Below are 10,461 nucleotides of genomic sequence, written 5' to 3' on the forward strand. Positions count from 1 at the left end.
TTGTTGTGCCTTTAAATCCAGTCTTCTTTGTGTTTCTGCTAGTCTGACCATCAAATCCTGAGTCTGGTCTTCAGAACAGGTCTTCCTTCTGGTTATTGGAGATCGTGTATCTTTAAATGCTGCCAGGGAGATTTTCTGACTTTCATGTCATGCTCTGATGTAATTCTCCTGCTTGAGGCCCTCAGTGGTACTGACCATCAAAGAGCCAGCTTCGAAGTTGTTATAATTGCTATTTCCCCATATCTCTCAACACTAGAAGTATTAACCAAGCCAGTGCATGTCTTTTCATCAGTATCCCACTTCCCATCCCAGTGTCCCACAGGAGAGGGTCTTCATAATCATACTGCTACAGTAGGCCAGGATTATTACCACTGCTCTTACTAACATCAAGAAGGTCCTTGTGCCATCTGGCCTGTGAGTGATTTAACTCCAGAAGTCTATCCTGAGAGTCTGCATCCTAGGTTCCCTTGCAGAAACAACTGTCTTAGATCAAATTCTCAAGAACCAGATCCTGAAATGAGGATTCCTGTGAAAATGATCTGTTAGGACACATTCCTAGGAAAAACTGGCAGAGAAGAGAAGATCTAGAAGGGATATCGAGTAAGGTCCAGATCAATTCTTAGGAGTTTGGGAGACAGTGCAGGTTTTGCCTCAGAGACGTCCCCAGTAGGAGCAAGGGAGCTGGAGTATTTATATCTCTGTGGCGATGAATTACCGGTCTCCTGTTCCCAGGAGGACATAAATTCCCAGGCACATTCATGCTGGCAGGCAAAACAGGCTCCTATAACCCAATAAGGCAAATAGGTGACAGGTGTTGGGAAAGAAAGCTCACTGCAGATCGGTAGGTAGTTCTGGCAAAGGGAACTGAGAATGTGTACTGCAGTTACTGACTAATTGAAAGACTTCTTAATTTTTGATGGGAAAGAACCGCTACATTGATTTTTTTTTTTTTAAGCACACATACACTAAGGTAGAGATTGTCTCAGGATGAACCTAAGCTGCTTTTATCGATAATAATCAGTAAAATCCTAAAATGCTTGGTTTATGGAGGAATCCAATGGGAACCTCTTCATAAGTGACTAAAGACCCCTGGGAATGAGGAAAATTGGGACAAAACCTTACCCAAAGGGATGATGAAGGCAGGCACACAATTTCAATATTGCTGATTCAGTAACAATTGCATAGGAAATAAAGAGAGGCGATTACTGGGAGAGAAAAAGTGAGTGTGGTTCAGCCCCTCAGACTTTGAGGGAAGAGGGTTCCGAGGGGTTTGCAGGTAAAAACTAAAGGAGCAATTTTACCAAAACTTCTTTAAGACATAGTGGACAAGGTAGTTCTGCTTGGAAACTTATATGATGAAGTGGAATAGGACATTTGGAAGACACCGGTTGAGCTGCACCCCTCAGGCCTGCAAGCCCTGTACTTGCCCATCCTTGAGACCGAGGAAAGAGCCTGGAGTCAGTGACAGAGACATCAATGGTGTAATGGATAGGGAATCTTACATGTTTGAAGCAAGGGCCTGGAGTGGCACCATGTGGGGCGGAAGGCAGGCAGGACCTGACAGCAGTCTTCGCTGTGGGGGGGGAAGCGCGGGGAAGGGGAGGCGACCATTTATAGGGGGATTTGACATCACGTTGGCTCATCAGCTACCAAGGGAAACCAGGAGTGGGGGCACTTTCCTCACAGCCCCTCAGGTTAACAGCCATCACGAGGGCAGATGTTTCCCTTTAATAAACTAGCAGGTGGAGCCATTCTGGCCTAAGGGGCAGGGGGAAAGCACGTTCATGTGGGGAATTGATGTCAGGTTGGTTCGTCGGTTACCAGGAAAACCAGCAAAGGGGCATGCCCCTCACGGCCCCTTTGATAACTTATTATGATGGAGATGTCCTGATTTAAAGCTAGAACAATCATTAGCTGGGGCCGGCGCAAGTATGTAGGAAGGTCAGTCATGTGAGTAGGGTGTAGGTGAAGCAGGCACTGGTAGAGCAGGGGATGGGCAGAGAGCAAGAGAACAGCCATCTTGAGCAGCCTCCATATACTCCACCCCTACACACCCCACATGACCCTTACAATCTTGTCCCCCCACCTTCCGCATTGTCCCCTCACACTTTGAGGAGTGAGGGGTCCGAGGGGTCAGGTATACAGAGGCGAACTGCAACCAGCTACCTCAAATGCAATACAGACAACAGCAGCGAAAGAGAATCAGGAGGCCAAGAGGTGGGCAAACTTATGGAGTCAGGAGCTTATCGGGTCATGGAGGGGCCAGAGGAGTACCATGACGGCGTCTCCCTGTAGACCCAGCCATCAAACTCATTTCACAGTGAGGCCACTGTTGTCGCCCAGTCTGTGAACAGATTCCCTCTGCTCAGACTAGGGGTGAAATGTAAGGTGTTTAACAGGCACAATACAGGGAAGATGATGACCATTGAGCAAAATACAAGCAGTAACAGCATTGAGATACCACCACCCCTGCCCGTGGTTTCTGTCCTGGCCTGCAGGACCCCACGGCCTGTCTACCCTCAGTCCCCACAGCCAGGGCCGAATACTGGAGAGGCCATATAACAGACTGCAGGGTTAGTGTAATGGTGCCCTTCTCCAGTAGGGGGCGCGGATTAATTACGTTAGTCCTCTTAGGTGGGGCTGGGTAGGAGACAGGTGAAACCTCTTAAGTCTCTTTCTAATCCTCTTCTCCATGAGGCAGCAAACCCAAACTACAGAGACTTACCTGCCAGTCCCAGGGCCATGTTATGTGTTCTCCTGGGGGTAGAGCCTGTGGCGAGGGCAAAAGTGAGTTATCGTCCTGGCCAGCAGTTGGCAACGGTCCTTCAGTGGTCAACAGTTGAACCTGAATGGTGTTGACTAGCGGCCTCTGGGTTAACATGGCGTCAGCACTGGGCCGATCGCTCCTGGGATGTGTCCACACGTTGAAGGAGCAGGTTTCCCGTCTCAGTTGTTGTTGAAGCAGCTCATTCACCGCCCAGCAGCAGTGGGGTTGTGAGGCGGGGGGAGATGCCGGTGTGCGTCATTCTTATCGGCCCATTCCTGAACTTCATGGCTGACAAAGTGGATCCCTTGGTCACTACTGATGTCCATGGGGGTCCTAGAGTTCACACACAGCTCTTCTAGACCCCAAACAGTGGCTTATTCACCAGCCATCTCCGTGCAATCAGATGAGTCACTAGTACAGGGCTGCTACTTTTAAACTAGAAAGGGACTCCGAGGTTAGCAGGATATCATCAATATAATGGAAAAAGCAAGATACCTCTCATGGCAGACAGCTGCTACAGGCCCCCACATGCAAATGGACAGCCACGTCTTTCCCCACAACTTTCCATTCCTTGTCCTTTTTTCCCAACATCGTGGCGCTCACAGGAGTTTCCCTGGCTTTCTGGCTGACCCATCAGTCTGCACCCCGCAGGCCTGCAAGCCTTGTAGTTGCCCAGCCTCAAGACCGAAGAAATAGCTTGGAGACAGCGACAGAGACGTCAGTGGCTTATTGGACAGGGGATCTTACATGTCTGAAACCAGGTCCCGGAGCAGCACCCCACTGTGTGCGGCAGCCAGTCTGCAGGACATGGCAGCAGCCTTCGCCATGGAGGGGGCGGGCGTGGAGAGGCTACCATTTATAGGGGGAATGACGTCAGGTTGGCTCATCAGTTACCAGGGAAACCAGCAGCTGGGGCACATCCCTCACAGCCCCTCAGGGTAATGACCATCTTGAGGACAGCTGTTTCCCTTTTATAAACTAGCAGGTGAAGCCATTCTGGCCTAAGGGGCAGGGGGAAAGCACGTTCCTGTGAGTAGGGCGTAGGTGAAGCAGGTGTAGGTCGAGCAGGAGATGTACAGAGAGCAAGAGAACAGCCATCCGGAGTGGCCTGACCATACACTGGTGCTTCAGTTCAGTTCACTGGATATTCATTATGTGCTTACTTTGAAGACTCAAAGAAGCATGGTACAGCCATGTCAGGGCCTTCAGCAGTCAGTCATATCCATATAGTACTCTCAGTGACAAGATTAAGAACCTGTCATTTGCATGGGCTGTTTCCAAGCTTCCGGTGGAGGGGGACAGGGCACTAGAAATGTGTTCACATAGTCTTAGGTGTTTGAAAATTTTAACCAGTTTTAACCACAATCGTGTAAGGCCACTATCCATCACCATTCTGTTGGACTCCCCCTAGTGATGGGTGATGAAGTAATGGAGGGAATGGTTTAATATTGCTAAGGCAAAGCTTAAGTGGGAATATACTTAATTTGGGCTAAAAATTAGGCTACATTTATGTGGTTTGGGTCAAAAATGGATAGAGTTAAATTACTGCTAGCTAATCTGGTATAGGAACAGCTTCCTGGGATACTTATATCATCCATGATGACTACTCATATGTGTAATGGAATTTACAGATAATGAAAAGGAGTGAATGAAATGAACATATTGGAAATGGTTTTAAATTTCTTGTTGGTTTGACACCAAATATTGACATAGCAATGATAATACAAAACTCATGATAATAAGTCCCTCATTGGGATTCTCAGAAAGATTTGAGCTTTGTTGGAGGGTGAAGTCTTGGTAGGAGCAGGTTGTGGCTGGAGTCAGATCAGTGCAATCTTTCCCCTGTAAGTGTGAATCATTTCCCCCCACTTCTGCCCCAGATTGGTGTTGCCTGGGAAAACAAAAGTTTCACGATACATGTCATTATTTTTTGAATATCACCTGTAAACTTCTGATCTTAATAAAGTAGCTCAGTAGTTTTACACTTAAAAACTCGCTCCTTGTATCATGTAAATTATGCCTACTTAAAAATTCACGTTAAAAAAAATTCACGTTAAAACTACTATAAGAAAGATGTTGTACTAGAGGCTGTGTGTATGCCTGGTAATGAATTGTTTGCACACAGAGTGATGAGAAGGGAGATCAGAGTGTATAGGCTGAAGGCAAGGATACAGAATACAAACAAAAGTCCATCCTCAGTCAGCACGTCTCTGGTCATATCTGTGCTCAAATGGGGAGGCCAGATGGCTGAAGCCTTTATGGAGGACACTGGTCACTTCTGCCCAAATGACCCAAACTGAAGAATTCAGAAATGATAAAGGTGAGCACATACGAAGAGCAGAAGGGTAAGACTCTCTTGCCCTTGATTGGAACAATTCTAAGATCTGGTGTCTGAGAAGAGACCTCCTCCGTGAGGTTGAGTCAGACCTCGATGGCTGACCTACCCTTAGGTGGCCTTCCTGCTTTCTGATTCAGAGTTTACTCTGGTGGTGAAATAGCAACTAATGGAATGTGTGTGCAGAAGGACCAGCAGGTTGATGGGCACTTAGTTCTGGGGTGAGACTTGAGCTAATGGGGACCAGCAGATGAAACTTATAGCTCATGGTAAACGGTCTTTGATAGCAACCCAGCAGGATAAAATGATGAAGTGCTCAGTGCAACCTCAACAATGTATTTGAAGAACAACAGAAATATCAGTCTTGATTAACATTTATATCAATCTATACAGTGGAATTTTGGCCGCTGTAAAATTCTTGCCCCTAACGCAAATAGCATTTGAGGAAGACATTTAACCTTCTGGCCCTTCAGTCTCTTCCCTGTGAGGAAATGGAAATAATTTCTTAATCCATAAGGTTGTGAAGATTTAATAAAATAGTTTATATTAACTTTTATAATTTTTTGATAGCTAGTAGCTATTCCTGATCCAAGTAAAATATACTTTTTTGTGTGTGTGTGCGGTACGCGGGCCTCTCACCGCTGTGGCCTCTCCCGCTGCGGAGCACAGGCTCCGGACGCACAGGCCCAGTGGCCATGGCTCACGGGCCCAGCCGCTCCGCGGCATGTGGGATCTTCCCGGACCGGGGCACGAACCCGTGTCCCCTGCATCGGCAGGCGGACTCTCAACCACTGCGCCACCAGGGAAGCCCAAAATATACTTTTAAGGGGCAGTTTAGCGTAGAAGTTTCAGGCACACACTCTTCAGTCAGACTGCCTGAGATTGAATCTCAGTTCTGCTACTCACTGCTGTGACCCTGGACAAGCAACTTAACCATTCTGCAACTTTTAGAAAATGTCCACTACTGTTATTACTCAAGAAAAATCAATTCCCTTTTCTTGAAAAACTCTGACTCTGAGAGGCTGCTGCAAATACTGGGCTGTACTGGAGATCAGCACACACACACCCATTTGCACTATTGTCCTCACACCTGTGGGTTCATCTAGAGCCAAGGAAGAGGATGAACAGTTCTCATGAAATCACAAATTCTACAATGGCTGTGCTGAAATAATGTCCTGTCAAATAATGTGCTGTCATACGCAACCAACACCCGATGTGTTGACGAATAAATCAACACATGATATGCTTCCAAGTGGGCTTACTTCCCGTTGCACGCTGTCATATGCACAAGGTACAACGTGGGCTTTTTTCACACACTGCTAAGCAATTCTCCAGTTCTCAATGGACACTGACCAGGCGTCTTACAATTTCACTCAATTCTGACACTGTCTACTTGGAGGTAGCATCAGATCCCACAGCTTAACGGCTGAAACCCATAAGGCTGCCCCCACTTCAGATGCTCCTCATAAACCTAGGTTGTTACCTGTGCTTCTGACATATTGGCTGTAAATCAGAGGTTCCTACGATCCCCTCCTCTGGTTCAATTAATTTGCTGGAGTTGCTCATAGAACTCAGGAAGCCAATTATCTACTGGATTATTGGTTTATTACAAAGGACATTAATGGCTACAAAGGAACAGGCAGATGAAGAGATACATACGGTGAGGTCCAAAAGGGTCCCAAACACAAGACCTTCTTCTCTATGGGGTTGGGAGCCCAGCACATGGACATGCTCTGGTTCAACAACCCGAAAGCTCTCTGAACTCAACTCCTTTGAGCTTTTATGGAGGCGTCGTTATGAAAATATGATCGGTTAAAACATTGGCCATTGGCAATTGATTCAACTTCCAGCCCCTCTCCCCTCCCCAAAGGTCACGGGAGTGAGACTGAAAATTCCACCCCCTAACCCAGATTGGATTCCCTTGGCAAGCAGCCCCCATCTTTTGGTACATTCCAAAAGTAACCACATTAACATAACAAAAGATACCTCTCCACTTGGGACATTCCGAGGTTTTTAGGAGCTAGGAAGCTAGGGACAAAGACCAAATATAAAATTCTTATTATAAATCACAAGATCACACAACACCCAATGTATAGTCATCTAGACCTACAAACCCATCAGTAAGCTCCCTCATGGACCTTTTAATACCCAGCATCGTCTCATATGGAGTTACCAACCCTTGTTGTACCGTGATTCAGGCCTGTATAACCCAATATATTGTCGTATGGACTCCCATCTAACCCACCACGACACTGACATGTGGACTTGCATGAATGAACTGCTATGTGCACAGATCAACCTTTCACTCACAAAGGCAAAGCGGCACCATAATCCCATCCAATGTCTTCCTCTCTCATAATCATCATCATTGCACCCATTTTTACCTCTTCTTCTTTATTGTCAAACAATACAGGTGTGCCTCCTCTATTTAGGGAAGATTAGAGTCAAAAAACAAAACAACAACGGGATGGGGAAAACATTTTTGTATGCGTTCTGGATTTCAGAAAAGACAGCAGAAATCACTCTTAAAAACTTGATTGCAATAGGAAGAGTAAAATAGCCATCCTAAACTTTAGGAACTTTCACTGTGTAGTCTGTAACTTTTTAAAAAAGAATACACCTAAAGATAGAATCATTTTAATCAACTGATTCAATTTGAAGCCATCTTTCATTTTCAAGGTAAATGTTTTAATAATATATTTAATAATCAAGATCTTGCAGATGCAAGCATATGGAGCCTTTAGGTTATACTGCCCAACAGGGAGAACTTAGAGGTTTCATTAGCACCAACTGGATTTTCTTTTTCTTTTGGGACATCAATATCATAGGGAACAAAGAGAGTTCATCAAACAAAAATGTATCTACTTTGGAACTCCTTAATTTAGTTCAACATGTATAGTCAGCAGGCATTTTACTGAGAAAAAAAAATGGACTCTTTTTCTCCCCCCACCCCGGCTTTATTGAGATATAATTGACATTTAACATTGTATAAGTTTAAGGTACACATTGTGTTGATTAGAAACACTTATATTGCAAAATGATTACCACGACAGTGTTAGCTAACACCTCCATCACGTCACATAATTACCATTTCTTTTTGTGTGCTGAGAACTTTTAAGATTTAAAAGTTTAAGATTTAAAATGTTGCCCTCTTAGCAACATTCAAGTGTATAAGACAGTATTATTAACTATAATCACTATGCTGTACATTAGATCCCCAGAAGTTATCTGTCTTATAACTGAAAGTTCATACTCTTTGACAAACATCTCCCCTTTCCCCCCTATCCTCCACCCCCTAGTAACCCCCATTCTAATCTCTGTTTCTATGAGTTTGGCTTTCTCAGATTTCCCATATAAGTAATATGCATTTGTATTTATCTGACTTATTTCACTTTGCATAATGCCTTCAAAGTCCATCCATGTGCAGAACGTCTTTCATTCTCATGGCTGAAATATATGTATATGTGTGTGTGTGTGTGTGTGTGTGTGTATCTTCGTTATTCATTTACCATTGATGGGTTGCTTCCATATCTTGGCTATTGTGAATAATGCTGCAGTGAACATAGGAGTGTAGATATCTCTTTGAGATACTGTTTTCATTTCCTTCAGATGTATTCTCAGAACTGGGATTGCTGGATCATGAGGTAGTTCTATTTTTAATTTTTTGAGGACCCGCCATACTGTTTTCCATAGTGACTGCACCAATCTACCTTCTCATCAACATTGTACGAGTCCCTTTTCTCCACATCCTTCTAAACACTTGTTATCTCTTGTCTTTTTGATAATGGCCATTCTAATAGGTATGAAATGATATCTCGTGGTTTTGATTTTGCATTTTGCTGATGATAAACGATGTTGAGCACCTTTTCATGTACTTGTTGGCCGCTTGTATGTCTGTCTTCTCTTGGAAAATGTCTACTCAGTTCTTCTGCTCATTTTTAAATCAGATTGGCTTTTTTTTGTTATTGAGTTGTATGAGTTCTTTATGTATTTTCAATATTAACCCCTTATCAATTATATGATTTTCAAATATTCTCTCCCATTAAGTAGGTTGCTTTTTCGTTTGTTGCTGGTTTCCTGGACTCCCTTTCTTAAAGAGAAAATTCATGTTTTTGATTTCATATTTTCTTTCTATATGTTCAAGGCAAACCTGTACCTGAATCCTTATTGTGTCTTCAAAGACCTTGCTCCATCTCTTCACCCTGTCCTTCCATATCTTCACTCCCGCTCCACTGTTTCTTCCCCAAAGCATCCCCTGGGCCAGTCCTTTTCCCACTTAGGTCACTCTTCCTTTCCCTCTATTCTCCTCTGGCTATATTCCCATCCCTTCCTGAAAATATTTTTCTTGCTTTCTCTACTCTCTCATTCTCATTCACTCACCAACAAACTGCAAAGTGACCTGCACACCCATATCTCTGCTAAATGTGTCATGAAAAAGCCACCAGTGAAATTCCAATCACAAGTTGACCATGTTCCTTTCCTGACCTCATCTAATTGAATGGCAGTGTACTTATTGCTGATCTGTCATCTTTCTTAAAGGCCATGTTCATGCGTTTCTATAAGAGTTGTGTCCTCCCATTGTTCCTCACACGTACAAGCCTGACCCTTTTGGCTCTGTTATGTGTGGGCATTTCTTCTTCTGCCCACTCCTTGAATGTTGGCATTCTGTCTTTGGCTTGGTATTTTTTCATTCACAGGCTCCTCCTGAGTATTAAATATTCATGTCTTTAGTACTGAACGTCTGTACTTTTATATCTTTGTCTCCATCCCAGGTCTTTTTACAAGTTTCAGATTTATGGTCTGGCTTTTTTTGGGCTTGCTGTTATGCATTGAACTGTGTCTCCCAAAAAGGTGCGGAAGTCCTCACACACAGTACCAAATGTCACCTCACTGGAAATACGGTCTTTGCAGATGGTCAAGTTAAGATGAAGTCATTAAGGTGGGCCCTAATCAAATAGGACTTGTGTCTTTGTAAAACAGGGAAATTCTGACACAGAGACAGATATGTAGAGAGGGGAGATGAGACGAAGACACAGAGAGAAAGCTACCTATAAGCCAAAGAATGCCTGAGGCTACCAGAAGAGAGGCATGGGACAGATTCTCCCTCACAAACCTCAGAAGGAACCAACTCTGCTGGCATTTTGATTTTGGACTTCTCGAATTGTGAGACAATAAATTACTATTGCTTAAGCCACAAGCTCGTGGTATTTTGTTATGGCAGCCCATGAAACTAAGACACACACCCACTTATGTATCCCAGTATTACTGCTAACACATGTCCAAAGTCAACTCATTATCTTCCCTCTGAAAAGGACTCTTCCTGCATTCTCTGGCTTAGTTATTCAGACCACTCTCTATT

The sequence above is a fragment of the Monodon monoceros genome, unplaced genomic scaffold, assembly GCF_005190385.1.
Source record: "Monodon monoceros isolate NGI ecotype Baffin Bay Population unplaced genomic scaffold, NGI_Narwhal_1 Super_Scaffold_3, whole genome shotgun sequence".
NCBI classification, from domain to species: domain Eukaryota; kingdom Metazoa; phylum Chordata; class Mammalia; order Artiodactyla; family Monodontidae; genus Monodon; species Monodon monoceros.